Genomic DNA, 15,679 nt, shown 5'->3' on the forward strand with positions numbered 1-15,679 from the left:
GCCCTTTAAGTATATACTGCCACTCCCTTCTGGCCTGCAGAGTTTCTGCTGAAAAATCAGCCAATAACCTTATGGGGATTCCCTTGTATGTTATTTTTTGCTTTTCCCTTGCTGCTTTTAGTATTTTTCCTTTGAATTTAATTTTCATTAGTTTGAATAATATGTGTCTTGGTGTGTTTCTCCTAGGGTTAATCCTGTATGAGACTCCCTGCGCTTCCTGGACTTTGGTGGCTATTTCCTTTCCCATGTTAGGAAAGTTTTCAACTATAGTCTCTTTGAATATTTTCTCAGACCCTTTCTTTTTCTGTTCTTCCAGGACCCCTATAATTCGAATGTTGGTGCACTTGGTGTTGTCTCAGATATCTCTGAGATTGTCTTCAATTCTTTTCATTCTTTTTTCTTTATTCTGCTCCTTGGCAGTTATTTCCACCATTCTGTCTTCCAGCTCACTTATTCGTTCTTCTGCCTCTGTTATTCTGTTGTTTATTCCTTCTAGTGTATTTTTCATTTCAGTTATTGTGTTGTTCATCTCTGTTTGTTGTTTAGTTCCTCTAGATCTTTGTTAAACATTTCTTGTATTGTCTTGATCTGTGCCACCATTCTGTTTCCGAGATTATGGATCATCTTTACTATCATTACTTTGAATTCTTTTTCAGGTAGGTTGCCTATTTCCTCTTCATTTATTTGTTCTTGTAGGTTTTTACCTTGCTCCTTCATCTGTAACATATTTTTTTGTCATCTCCTTTTTTTTTTTTTTTTTTTTGATGTGTGGGATTTTGTTCCTGTCTTACTGGTTGTTTGGCCTGAGGCTTCCAGCACTGGAGTTTGTAGGCTGTTGTGTAGAGCCAGGTCTTGGTGCCAAGATGAGGACCTCTGGGAGACCTCACTCTGATGAATATTCCCTGGAGTGTGAGGTTCTCTGTTAGTCCAGTGGTTGGGACTCGGAGCTCCCGCCACAGGAGCTCAGGCCCAACCCCCGCTCATGAACCAAGATCCCACAGCTGAGTGGGGCAGCAAGAAAAAAAAAAAGAAAAGGAAAAAAAGGAGCAGAACAATAGCAAAGCAAAAAGTAAAATAAAATTAGAAAACTAACAGATATGTTAAAAAAATAAAAATATAGATGAAACAGCAACTGGAAGTTAAAACAGAACCACAATAGCAAAAAAGAGGAAAACAAAAAGCCAGAAAAGGGCAGGGCTTAGGCAGGGGTGGGGTTTAGGCAGGGGCGGGGCCTATGCATAGGATCCACAGGGGTGGAAAAGGCCCTGGGCGGTTGGGGGGCAGGGCTTAGGCTCAGAGGCAGCCGGAGGGGCCCAGGAGTGCCTCTGGCCTCGGAGGGTGGAGGACCAGTTCTGGGACCCCAGCGGGCTCCTGGGCCTGAGTGGGTGGGGGAAATGCTAGGCATGGTCCCCCATCCTCCATTCCTGGAGGGTCCCTCCCTGTTGGCCCCTCCTCTTCCTCCGCCCCTCCCTTCTACGCCCCTAGGACCAACGTGGCCAGAGGGGCCCTTGGATGGCAGAGGACCTAGCCTGGTAGCCCACCCGGCTTCCCGGGGCCCAAGTGAGTGGGGGAAACACCCGCTGCGCTTCCTCTGATCCTCCGGTTCTGGAAGGTCCCCCCCAACGCCCCGTCTGCCTCTCCTCCTCTTCCCCCTTCCTCCCTCCCTCCTATGCCCCTGGGACCAATGCAGCTGGAGGGGGCCTCGGAGGGCAGAGGACCTGGCCCGGGAGCCCAGCAGGCTTCCCGGGGCCCGATTGGGCAGGGGAGATGCTAGCTGTACTCCCTGCTGATCGTCTGAGCCCCCTAGGGTCCCTCCAGTTGTGGGAACTCCTCCCCTCTCCCAGCCACCCCTCAGGGGTGCCAGTCCCGTCTGGCCTCCACTTCTCCTCCCTCACTCCCCCCCCATGTCCTACCCGGTCACTTGGGGGTTCCTCCTGTCTCCTTGGGCATTGAGGTCTCCCACCAGCATCTGGTATGTGCCCTAGTTGTGGGGAAATACGAACTCCGTGTCCTCCCACTTTGCCATCTTAACTCTGCCTGACATTTATTTTGTCTTTGTTTAACATCTGTCCCCTTCTTGATTGTCAGCTCCATGAAAGTCTTGATCATAACCATTTTCCTTACAATTGTATTCCCATCATTAGCACAGTGCCTGGCACATGGTGGGTACTGTGCAAATACAGTTGAATAAATGAATGGCTTACCACCACAGTCAGTTGACTGCCTGACAGAGGAGGATTGCTTTTTCCCCTCTGGATTCTAATAAGAAACTACAAGCAGCCTGAAGTTACTTCTGAAAATGAGTCGCTATTCACTTGACCCAGAAAACCCCACAAAATCATGCAAATCAAGAGGTTCACTTTGAGAACGCTCATGAAACTGCCCAGGCTATTAAGGGTATGCATATCTGAAAATCCACGAAGTACCTGAAGGATGTCACTTTGCAGAGCAATGTGTGCCATTCCGTTGTTTCAGTGGTGGACTTGGTAGGTGTGCCCAGGCCAAACAGTGGGGCTGGGTGCAGGTGGCCCAAAAAGAGTGCTGAATTTTTATTGCACATGCTCAAAAATGCAGAGAGTAATGCTGAACTTAGGGGCTTAGATGTAGACTGTCCGGTCATTGAGCACATCCAGGTGAACAAAGCCCCTAAGATGCAACCCATACATGAGTTCTCCCTGCCACACTGAGATGATCCTTGCTGAAGAAGAGCAGATTGTTCCTAAACTAGAAGAGGAGGTTGCACAGAAGAAAAAGATATCCCAGAAGAAACTGAGGAAACAAAAACTTATGGCCCGGGAATAAATGCCGCAAAAAATAAATGCAAATAGAAGTTAAAAAAAAAAAAGAGGGGCTTCCCTGGTGGCGCAGTGGGTAAGAATCCGCCTGCTAATTCAGGGGACATGGGTTCGAGCCCTTGTCCAGGAAGATCCCACATGCCGCGGAGCAACTAAGCCCGTGAGCCACAACTACTGAAGCCCATGTGCCACAACTACTGAAGCCCGTGCGCCTAGAGCCCGTGCTCTGCAACGAGAGAAGCAACTGCAATGAGAAACCCGTGCAGCGCAAGGGAGAGTAGCCCCCTGCTCGCCACAACTAAAGAAAGCCAGCACACAGCAACGAAGATCCAATGCAGCCAAAAAATAAAAATAAAATTAAATCTTTAAAAAAAAAACAAAAGAGAAATTCTGGCCTCACATGGACATGTGTTGGAAATGGTGGGTGGGGCATTTTAAAAGTCTTTTAAGAAACTTATCCATATTCTTCTTTGATATTATATCAAAACTTGATAAGTGGTAGCTTCTTAAAGTCTAGTTGCAATGTGGAATCTGAATCCATATGAATGAACTTTTTGTTCTCTGTTACATTAAAATCCCGTGATCAGTCTTGCACTTTGAATGGATCTTTTACCCATGCAGTGATTTTGTAACATCATGCACTGGTCACTTGGAAAATAGATTGACAGGTGCAAATCACCCATATGTTGACACACTTCATTATACAATATGTTTAAAAAATCATCTTTGTAATATCACCATCGATCTCATCAGAAAAGACTTTAAGTCTTGGGAAGCCGTCAAGCTCCCAGGGGATCCCAAGGTTCTTTGGACCTCACTTTAAGAACTGCTGTTTTAAGAGTTGTTTGTTAACTGCTAACTGAGGTGACTGAGGCAATTAGCTTCTGTTCTGATTACCTTTTCTAACCAAGGTGAGTTAAAGCATATAAGGTTTGTAATTTCGTTTCCACATTTACTTTTTTAAAGGTCCGTCTTCACGCTAGTCTTGTCTCCATGACTGTGGGAGCCATGTCTGTATCCTTAGCATCTCGTGCTGTGCCTGGTGTATAGCAGGTGCTCAAAATACACCTGCTGAAGGAAGGACTGGGAGGGAAGAAGGGAGGAATGAAGAAAGGAAGCGGGGATGGGAGAGAGGGAAGAGGAAACTTACCTCTGGTACCTCATTGGCAGGGACTGGCTTGGATTTCAAGTAAAGCATGACTCCTAGTGGAGCTGGTTTGTTGGATAAGCTGGACTGAGAAAGTTGCAAGCAGAAAGCACCTTTCTCACCTTGACCTCCCTCAAGTGCATTCTGTCAGCTTGTTTTTCTCTGCCTCTGTATGAAATTCTGAGCATATCCCATAGCATTTCTGTTCCTCATTGGAATCAACATTTCTTGAGTCAGAAGTACATAATAATTTTTAAAATATTTATTTATTTATTTAGCTGTGCCAGGTCTTAGTTGCAGCACGTGGGATCTTTTAGTTGAGGCATATGGGCTCCTTTAGTTGCGGCATGTGGAATCTTGTTCCCTGACCAGGGATGGAACACGGGCCCCCTGCATTGGGAGTGCAGAGTCTAAACCACTGGACCACCAGGGAAGTCCCTGAAGTACAGCATATTAATGATCATTTATGGGTGGAAAAAATTAGATGAAAGTTGAAGATTTTTCCGAGGTTACAGAGCAAGTATGATTACCATTAAATTTAACTCAGCTCTTATACTTGAGTGTGGGGTGATGTATCAGGTGGAGTGAACAGTTTTTCACTTTTTAAATTCACAGAACAATCACTTTATTTTATACATTCTTACTTCGTTTTGTTTCTTGGTTTATCTCTGGCTTTTATCATATGACATTAAAACCAGATACCTGAACCAAACTTATCATGTTTTAACCTCATACAAAACTTCAACACAGCATGGAATGGGAACCACCCATGAGTGTGGCCTTCAGGTTGGAGTGAAAAAAAAAAGTAAAGCAACCAAGACTGAATAAAAGTGAATGAACCATGAATCATCTGAAAAGACTGCTTGGCCTCAGATGAACTAGAAAAGTGTTGACTCACTAACCTATATTCTTCTCTGCTTATACCATTAGCCTGCTTTAGTCACACAGTATGTTAAATAACTTGGATCTTCAATATAAAGCACTTCACTGAAAAATTTTTGCTTCTTTAGTTGTGTGTGGGAGATACATTGTCATAAGCATGTAAGAACAAGGGGGTAGATGTTGAGAGAGAAGCAGAAAGAAAAAAAAAAAATCCTGTCTCATAATCACGTGGTTCTGATTATGTATTCAAGGAAAGCAGTTAAAAGTTTTGGCAATCTTACTGGGGGGGGGGGGGAAGAAACCTAAGAAAAATTATCATACAAGTGAAAGGCTTCTTTGTTCAGATGCTGAATGTTTACTGACATCCAAGCCAGGTGATTGGATGGAAATACCTCCCCTCTCTCCTGAATGGCAGGAATAGAATGTGACAGATTCCAAATGAAACCACCAGCTTCTTTCAGTTTGAGATTGGGAAGCATACTGAGCAAAACTGTGAAAGGATATAAGCTTATCTTTTTTGCCTTTACTTTTAAAAAATGTGGTAAATTGCACATAACATAAAATTTACCATCTTAACCCTTTCTCCGTTAAGTACACATTGTTGTGTATACTTACACTACAATGTAAGTGTACCTAATACTCAAGAACTTTTCATCTTGCAAAACTGAAATTCTGTACCCTTTAAAGAACAACTCCCCACTCCCCCTGGTAGCTGTCATTCTACTTTCTGTCATACCTCATATAAGTGAAATCATACAGTATTCTACTTTTGTGACAAGTTTATTTCACTTAGCATAAAGTCTTCAAGGTTCATCCATGTTGTAGCATGTGTGAGAACTTACTTTTTAGGACTGCATAGCATTCTAATGTATGTATGTACCACATTTTGTTTATCCATTTGTTGATGGACATTTGGGTTGCTTCTACCTCTTGTCTATTGTGAATAGTGCTGCTATGAACATGGGTCTGCAAATATCTCTTCAAAATCCAACTTTCAGTTCTTTTGGATATATACCCAGAAGTGAAATTACTGGATCATATGGTAGTTCTATTTTTAACTTTTTGAGGAGCCTCCATAATGTTTTCCATAACAGTTGCACCATCTTACAATCTCACCAACAGTGTACAAGTGTTCCCTTTTCTCCTCATCCTTGCCAACACTTGTATTTTTCCTCCCTCCTTCTTTCTCTGTTCCTTTCTTCCTCCCTCCCTCCCTCCCTCCCTCCCTTCCTTCCTTCCTGCTATCCTAATCAGTATGAGGCAAAATCTCATTGTGGTTTTGATTTGCATTTCTTGCATGCTTAGTGATTTTAATCATATTTTTATATGCCTGTTGACCATTGTCTTTGGAGTAATGTCTATTCAGCCTTTTTTGCACTCTTTCTCCATCTTAGTGGACTTGTCCATCTCCTTTCTTATTTATTTATTCTCCACCTGTATCCTAAAGGAGGAGTTGTGGCAGCTTCCAAAGATAGGTTTAAGAACACAAAATGAAATAGTTGAGAAAGTGGAGTAAAAGGAAGCAGAACAAAGAAAAGAAGGTGAAGCTAGGAGTAGATGAGTTCTCAGGTGCATTTCAAAGCCCTCTCTAGTTGCCGTAGCTGCAAGCTCCATAGCAGCCAGGACAAGGTGGGGAAAATAATCATTCATCCTAAGGTAAACCCAAACCAGCTTCTCAAAAAGCACAGCCCTTCCTGTCGTTGTGGCCTGAGAGAGGTTTTCCTTACGTAGGGGACACTGAGAGACATTGAGGACGACACCCTCTATTCCTTCATTACAGACAATTTAATAGCAGTTTTCACACATCTCTTTCTTAAACACCCCTCCACATCAGGCAGTGGCAGGAGAAGACTGATATCTCAGCCCATTCAGTCAGGCAGAGAGAGAGAATTCAACCTTCCTTTGCCTTTTTGTTCTATTCGGACCCTCAACGGGTTGGATGATGCCCACTCACATTGGGGAGGGCCGTCTGCTATACTGAGTCCACTGATTCACAACCTAAGCTCTTCTGGAAACACCCCTCACAGACACACCCAGAAATAATGTTTATGCAGGCATCTGGGCATCCTGTGACCCAGTTAAGTTGACACATAAAGTTGACATCACACCTCCGTCAGCCAAGTCCTTCCCCAGTCCAATGCCGGAATTCTCCATCACTGATCCTTTTACTCCCAGGCTCTGCCCAAACAACCTAAGTAGCTTCTTGTTACCCACAGCAGAAGTTTCGAGCCTATTCATGTCAAGGTACATAGAGAAAGTTAAACATTTTTATTGCACCCAAGTATGAACTGGAGGGGTTTGGGGATGTATGCATGGTGCTTGGTGAGAAAACGTTACTTTTTCTTTACATAATTGTAACAAGAAAAAATGCTAGATATTTGGGAAGATATGAAATAATTCATCTGCATTAAACGCCCAAATAATGCCTCTTCAATTTATTTTATTTATTGAGGTATAACATATATATAGTAAAGTATACAGATAAATGTGATAAATTTTTACACATACATCCATCCATGTAATCGCCTCCTAGGTAGAGATATGGAACATTCCAGCACCACAGGAGGCTCCTTTCTGCTCTGCTTCCAGCTCGTAACCTTCAAGGGTTAAATGCCATTCTGACCTGTATTATACATCAGTTTTATCCACTTTTGAACTTCATGTACCCGGAATCCTAGAATATATACTCTGTAACCGATTTCTTTTATTCAACATCACATCCATGTGATTGATGAATGAACTGTGTTGGCCATCCATTTCTTTTCATTGCTGTGCTGTATCTGTTGATTAACATAACACAACTTATTTATCCATTCTGCTATTAATAACCATATAGGTTGTTTCCAGTTTTTTGGCTATTATAAATAAAGCTGCTGTGAATATTCTTGCACATGTCTTTTGGTGGACATAGGAGCTCATTTCTTTCTTTTTTTAAAATTATTTTTTAAATTTTTTTTTTTTTTTTTTTTTTTTTTTTTTTTTTGGCTGTGTTGGGTCTTAGTTTCTGTGCGTGGGCTTTCTCTAGTTGTGGCAAGTGGGGGGCCACTCTTCATCACGGTGCGCGGGCCTCTCACTGTCGCGGCCTCTCTTGTTGCGGAGCACAGGCTCCAGACGCGCAGGCTCAGTAATTGTGGCTCACGGGCCTAGTTGCTCCGCGGCATGTGGGATCTTCCCAGACCAGGGCTTGAACCCGTGTCCCCTGCATTGGCAGGCAGATTCCCAACCACTGCGCCACCAGGGAAGCCCCTAAATTATTTTTTTAAGATTTTTTTTTTTGATGTGGACCGGTTTTAAAGTCTTTATTGAATTTGTTACAATACTGCTTCTGTTTTATGTTTTGGTTTTTTTGGCCCTGAGGCATGTGGAACCACCAGGGAAGTCCCATAAGAGCTCATTTCTTTGAATATACCCAGGAGGGAATTGGATTGTTTAGACCCTCTACGTTATTACTACCTTTTTGTTTGTTTGCTTGTTCTATCAGTTACTAAGAGAGATTGTTAAAATAATTTGTGAATTTGTTTACCTCTCCCAGTAGTCTGTTAGTTTTTTGTTTTCTTAAAAAATTTATTTATTTATTTTATTTATGGCTGTGTTGGGTCTTCGTTTCTCTGCGAGGGCTTTCTCTAGTTGTGGCAAGCGGGGGCCACGCTTCATCGCGGTGCGCGGGCCTCTCACTATCGCGGCCTCTCTTGTTGTGGAGCACAGGCTCCAGACGCGCAGGCTCAGTAATTGTGGCTCACGGGCCCAGTTGCTCCGCGGCATATGGGATCCTCCCAGACCAGGGCTCGAACCCACGTCCCCTGCTTTGGCAGGCAGATTCTCAACCACTGCGCCACCAGGGAAGCCCCAGTTTTTACTTTATATAATTTGAAGCTATGGTATTAACTGCATACACACTTAAGATTAAAAAAATCTTCCTATTGAAATTATTCTTTTATTATGAAAGTTCCCTCTTTATCTCTTTTGCCATTTGGGATACTCACTATCCCTTTCTTCAGGAACCAGCATCAAATATCTAGTTTCCCTGATTATGCTGTACACTCACAAACTTAAAAAATCTTTTTAGATAACTAATGTGTCAAATTTCTGTACCATTTGGGATTATATTTGTCTGCATGTATTAGAAAAGCCAAAAATAACAGTGGATTAAATAAATTGGAAATTAATTTTTCTCTCATATAAAAGAAATCTGGAAGTAGGCAGTTCAAGACTGGATGGCAGTTTCACAAAATCGTAGAGGATTCAGGCTCTTGTCTACCTATGTTAGCACAGGCTTCCAGGCTCATGGTCACCTCATGGTTCAAGATGGCTGCTCAGAGCTCCATCCATCATGTCTACATTCCAGGCAGCAGAGAGGAAGAAGAAAGAATAGGGTAAACTCACTTCTGCTTACATCCCATTGTTATCTGCTTACATCCCATTTTGTTGTCCCAAAATTTAGACATATAGCCACACCCAACTTCAAAGGATCCTGGGAACTGTAATCTTTATTTATGGATGTATATATAACAGTTTGTTACTGTGTTATATTTAGTATTTCTTTAAAGAAACCGAGGGTAGTCATCAATTAGATTCATTAAACTATAGCTTGCTTAATAAATAATGAACTGTAATCTGCCTTCACTGACCAAGCTCGCTTTAATTGTTTTTACAAAAACTTGCATGTCCTACAAGCATCACGTGACCTAAACAATAAGGTGTTTGCCCAAGTTGTTATTCAGTAACTTGGAGTCAGCTGTGTCCAATTTGAGCTTGAGCTGGTTAAGACTGGTTGGGAGCACTGACCCACCAACCAAGCATGCACGAGTGTCCTTTTGACATCAGAGGGCCCAAAACTCCACCCTCCGAATGTGCTAAGGCACCGTTTTCTGAGTACATGTCCCATGAAGAAGCTTTAGCTTAGTTGCACCTGCGCAGAATGATGATTATCTCACCTTTTTCTTATTTCCAATCACCTTCCTCCATGCTCCTGATGACTCAGCTTTATCCCGTGAATATCCTGTGTCCCTCGCCTTCGGGGAAGTGGGTTTGAGATTTGTTCTCCTGTCTCCTCGCTTGGCTGCCTTGGAATAAACCTTTTCTCTGCTGCAAACCTCCGCGTCTCATCATCTGGCTTGCTGCAAGTTGGGCGAACACCTGGTTTGGTAACACCCCCTCTCTTGTTGGGTTCTTTTGGCTCTCAGGCCTTCCCTCCTGGGCTCTTACGTTGCTGTATTAAAGGAACCACCTCGCTCCTCCTGGTTGGGAGAGGTCTCCAGTTTGTATAGAATGAGTCTGACCATTGGCTGCCCTGTGGGTTTCTGACTCACTCACATCCCTTCTTCACCTGCCAGTGACAGTGCCGTCCGTGCTCCAAACGAAAAGTAGACAATTTCCAGGAGTTTTAATGCGGTTCTGGTTTAAGAAACCTCAGACATAAACACAAGGTGAATCGAAATGCTTTATTCTTGTTCCCAGGAAGCCCTTGTCTTTCAGTGTCTTACTATGAAGTTTTCACTTATTTAATTTAATTTGATAATCGACGTTTCGATATAATCATAACAGGTAACACTACATGCCAGGGATCTTACTTGTACTACTATTGCCCTGTTTCACAGACCAGACAACTGGAAAGGTTAAGTAATTTCCTGAGGTCACATAGCCAATAAACGGCCGAGTGCTGAGCTTGTGTCCTGGGAGAACCACTGTCCCTCCCTTCTGTTGCCTTTTGAGGGAAACTGGAAGAGTTACGGCACAATTTTGAAAGCAAAGTGAAACTCGCTTGAAATCTCCCAAGACACTGGTTTCAAGAAACGTAGCTTTCTAGCCTCCTTCCTAGTGTTCACTCTTTCATCCCCATGCGGGTTATGGTTAGGAATAACAGTGCAAGGGGTACTTCAGTCATTATCTCATCTCTCACCTTCCCTCAACCGCCTCCCGTGTGCTCTCAGCTGATCTCATCGCCACTGAGGTGTCAGCTGACGATCTCAGAGGCTGTCATGCGCAAGGAGCAGGGATCTGGTGGTAGAATTTCAGGCGTGGATGAGTCCTGTGTAGGTAGGATATGTTTCTTCAGAAAGGCAAGTCCCTTCTTAAATCATCTCCGAGCCAACTTTCCCTCTCCATTTGCCCTTCTCTGTCCATGTTTTTCTCTGGTTAGAAAACATCTGTATTTTCCATCTTGGTATATAATAATGTGAGAAGCTTCAAAGGCCCTGTGATACAAGTTGTGGAATACACGGGCAAAACAGCAGTCGGAATACATCCTTTCTCCCCAGGGTTTCAAGGAGGAAGCTCATTTCCTCCTCTGAAGGGTCCCATGCCTCCCACAGCCGGCTTGCTCTGTTCAGGTAGCCTCCAGCAATGGATCCCTTAAGGGGAAAGCAGATGCCCTAAGGCAGAGAGTCTGACTTTACTGCATCAGATTCCCCTGGAGGGCTTGCTAAAATGCAGACTGCTGGGCCCCACCCCCAAACTTTCTGATTCAGCTGGTGTGGGGTCTGAGAATTTGCGTTCCTAGCAAGCTTCCAGGTGATGCTGCTGGTCCGGGGGCCAGCTGTCCCTGTTGTCTCCAGCCAGGGAGACCAAGGGATACGCCAAGCATTGCCTGACTGTGGACGTTCTGTGTCAGCTTTATTCCTCCTCCTGTCAGAGGAGAAGGGAGGAAAAGGTCCAGGATGAGAATTTTCAAGTGTGTTTTTCAATGCCTTGCTACTTGCTTAAATTACTGGGATTGGGTGCTTAACCTAGCTGGCCCCAAACTTTCCTTCTTCTTGTTTATTTGTTAATAGTACCATGGTCTGGAGAAATAAAAGTGTTGGATCTCATATTTTATACAACAATGTCAGGTTAGTAATTTACCGGGATCCTGGGACGGTCTTCCAGAAGCTCAGGGAGAGCAGCAAATCTTTGCTATTTTTGAGGTTAAAAAAAAATTACCCAAAGTGGAATATGTGCATTGTAAAAAAATTTAAGTGCTATGGACTTGTGTAGAGCATAAAATGATAGTCTCTAGAAGTCCCTCTCTTCTCTCCCAAGGCATTTGATGCTAAAGGTCTAAGGTGTTTCCTTTCAGACTTATCTTTAAGCACATATTAAGGGCTGATACCTGGCTGGTTCCCAACTCTAGGGCTGGGCCAGTTACTAAAATATTGAAATGCCTCTATGAGCGCTAGTACACAGCCTCTGCCTGCGCCCCCCGAGTGCCCTGCCTTCCAGGTTTCACACTGCAGGGAACTTGTTTAAATTGGAGTTGGTTGGTTGTTGTTTGTTTTATTGAGGTATAACTGACTTACAAGGTTATATTAGTCTCAGATATACAACATAATTATTCGATATTTTTATATATTACAAAATGGTCACCATAATCAGTCTAGTTACCATCTATCGCCATACAAAGTAATTAGAATATTATTGACTATATTCTGTGCTGTACATTACATCCCCAAGACATTTATTTCATAACTGAAAGTTTGTACCTCTTGATCCCCTTCGCCTGTTTCACCCATCCTCCCCCTCTCTGGCAACCACCAGTTTGTTCTCTGTATCTGTGAGCTGGTTTCTGTTCTGTTTGTTCATTTGTTTTGTTTTTCAGATTCCACATAAAAGTTAAATCATGTATCTGTTTTTCTCTGTCTTATTTCACTTAGCACAGAGCCCTCAAAGTCCATCCATGTTGTCCCAAAAGGCTGAATAATATTCCATTGTACATATACACCACATCTTCTTTATCCATTCATCTATTCATGGACATTTAGGTTGCTTCCATATCTTGGCTATTGTAAAAAATGCTGCAATAAGCATTGGGGTGCATATGTCTTTTTGAATTAATGTTTTCATTTTCTTTGGATAAATACCCAGAAGTGGAATTGCTGGATCATATGGTAGTTATATTTTTAATTTTTTGAGTAACCTCCATACTATTTTCCATAGTGGTTGCACAAATTTACATTCCCACCAACAGTGAAATTGGAGTTCTTTGTGAACTCAAGTCAAAGGAAATCTGGAAGAGTGGCTGGAAGCCCACAGCATGTTCAGTGGATTTGGTAACACGATTTAAGTTATTCGCTGAGAAAAATGATAAAAATATACTTTCCCTCTGGCCAAAATATAATAGAAATATGTCCAGTACTGTGGGAAAATTGGGGAAAAGAACAAAAAGCTTTTGCATTTTAAAATTGCTGCTAGTATTGGGACTTCCCTGGCGGTCCAGTGGTTAAGACTTCACTTTCCAATGCAGGGGGTTCAGGTTTGATCCCTGGTCAGCGAGCTAAGATCCCACATGCCTCTGGGCCAAAAAACCAAAACATAAAACAGAAGCAATATTGTAACAAGTTTAATAAAGACTTTAAAAATGGTCCACATCAAAAAAAGAATCTTAAATAAATAAATAGATAAATAAAATTGCTGCTAGTATTGCTAGAAAGGACCTCTACTACTCCCTCTGGTGGCAGGGCTGGAACCCAGCTGGTTTTAAACACAAGTTTAAGGGAACCAGGTGTGAGTAAGGTGATGTATGGTTAAGTTCTTAATGTTGAAGTTTTCCAAAGTGAAATTTAGCCTTTTTTTTTTTTTTGAGAAGAATAATCTGAACAAAGTAAATTTTTACAAGGACAAGTTCATGTGCAGAAAAGGCAGTAAAAATAGATTAGTTTCACTAAAATGAATTCTCAAAAATAGAGGTGATTTGAAAGTCACAGAATTATTTCAGATGAAAAATAATTACTGTTGGTTCTGGAAGTAAGTCATGACCAGTGAGGAATCTAAGTATCACCTGAAAAGGACTTTATGTTTCCTGGAATAATTTCAATTTTCAAAACACAGTGCTTTCTTATGAGTGAGATATATTCCACGTTCAAAACTTTTGTGGGCAAAATGACTATAGGCTTATCTACCTCAACTGCAATTTCTCCTTACTATTAGAGATTGATTTCTGGGTCTCTGAGAAATTTCCTCAGCTCCTTCACTAATTGTACCTGACCTCAACTCTAGGTCACAAAAGCAACTTAAGTTTGAGAACTGACTCACTGATACTATAAGTTAATGTTTGGAACCTTTCCAAACACTACCAATTCCAGGGAATTAAAATTAAAACGTAGGATCTCACCAATATTTCATTCTTCTGCTTAATTCACATTAAGCCTATAATCAAGCTTATAAGCTGTCACTGTGGAGAGCTGTGTACCTCATCTGAGATTGTAATTAGAGCACACTGTCATATGTGGAAGTTGGTGATTTTGGGGGTGTTCCAGTGTAAGGGGAGGTAGCATATTTTCCTACCCTAAAATTTTAAAATGAAAAGGCCACTCTTTATTAAAATATCCGCAAGTGCTAAGTTCCCTAATAAAGCAAGTTTAAGAGAAAATAAACTCTGTGATACCACTTTAACTGAATTTAACATTGGAAGTTTTCTTTTTTAAAAAAATTTTTATTGAAGTATAGTTGATTTACAATGTTGTGTTAATTTCAGGTGTACAGCAAAGGGATTCAGCTATATATATACTGAGTTATATATACCTATTCTTTTTCAGATTCTTTTCCATTATAGGTTATTACAAGATATTGAGTATAGTTCCCTGTGCTGTATAGTAGGTACTTGTTATTTTATATATCGTAGTGTATATATGTTAATCCCAAACTCCTAATTCATCCTTCTCCTCTCCTTTCCCCTTTGGTAACCGTAAGTTGGTTTTCTATGTCTGTGAGTCTTTTTCTGTTCTGTAAATAAGTTCATTTGTATCATTTTAGAAGTTTTCTTAAAGATCCATTGGCTATCTTTTCACTGAAACTGGAATGCTTCCAGTCTCAACATTTTCTGATCTGGGTCTTATCTCAATACTTGATTAAAGATGGTTACTAGATTTATTGTGGTGATCATTTCATAATGTATGCAAATATCCAATCACTATGTAGTATACACAAAACTAACATAATATTGTACATCAACTATATTTCAATAAAAAGACTTGATTTAGATACTTCTTTTTATTTTAATAATGGCTTTACTGAGATATGATTCACATACCATACAATTAAAAGTGTACAATTCAGTGGTTTTTAGTATATTTGCAGAGTTGTGTGACCATCATCAAAGTCAAATTTAGAACATTTTTTATCACCCCCAAATGAAACCCTGGACCCATTAGCAGTTCTACCCGTTTTTTCTCAAATCCCTTGCCCCTTAACCCATTCTGGACATTACATATAAAATATTCATAAATTATGTGGTCTTTTGTCATTGTTTTCACTTAGCATGATATTTTCAAGATTCATGTTACATGTTATAACATGTAATAGGACTTTGTTAGTTTTTATTGCCAAATAATATTCCATTGTATGAATATACCATATTTTATTTACCCACAAATCAGTTGATGCATGTTTGGGTTGTTCCCACTTTTCAGGAAGCATTTTGAATAATGCTTCTATGAACATTTTTGTGCAAGTTTTTGTGTGGACATTTGTCTTTTTTATTTATTTATTTATTTATTTTTGCCTGCGTTGGGTCTTCGTTGCTGAGCATGGGCTTCCTCTAGTTGCAGTGAGCGGGGGCCACTCTTTGTTGTGGTGCGTGGGCTCCTCATTGCGGTGGCTTCTCTTGTTGCAGAGCACAGGCTCTAGGCGCGTGGGCTTCAGTAGTTGTGGCTCCTGGGCTCAGTAGTTGTGGCTCGCGGGCTCTAGAGCGCAGGGTCAGTTGTGGCGCACTGGCTTAGTTACTCCGTGGCATGTGGGATCTTCCCGGACCAGGGCTCGGACCTGTGTCCCCTGCATTGGCAGGCAGATTCTTAACCACTGTGCCACCAGGGAAGCCCTATTTTGTATTTTTAATCTTTTGATCAATCTGTGTTTAATCATTTGATAACTCTGTGTTTAATCT

At 41.7% G+C, this 15,679-nt stretch overlaps 1 protein-coding gene and 1 pseudogene across 2 annotated transcripts in view; both read left to right on the forward strand.

Annotated features, from left to right (window-relative positions):
- The window catches only part of FRMD3 (FERM domain containing 3), a 381,549-nt gene that overhangs the window by 14,572 nt on the left and 351,298 nt on the right, over positions 1-15,679 (forward strand). Inside the window, exon 1 of one of the 2 annotated variants that reach the window (XM_007176911.2) lies at positions 9,952-9,968. The exons of the other annotated variant lie outside the window; for it this stretch is intronic. The gene's annotated coding sequence lies outside the window, so the exon portion shown is untranslated. Of the gene's footprint in view, positions 1-9,951; positions 9,969-15,679 lie in introns of those variants that run through there. 2 annotated transcript variants of the gene reach the window in all.
- Positions 2,300-2,802, forward strand: LOC130708517 (60S ribosomal protein L17-like; annotated as a pseudogene).

This window comes from Balaenoptera acutorostrata, chromosome 6 (assembly GCF_949987535.1).
Source record: "Balaenoptera acutorostrata chromosome 6, mBalAcu1.1, whole genome shotgun sequence".
Taxonomy (NCBI): domain Eukaryota; kingdom Metazoa; phylum Chordata; class Mammalia; order Artiodactyla; family Balaenopteridae; genus Balaenoptera; species Balaenoptera acutorostrata.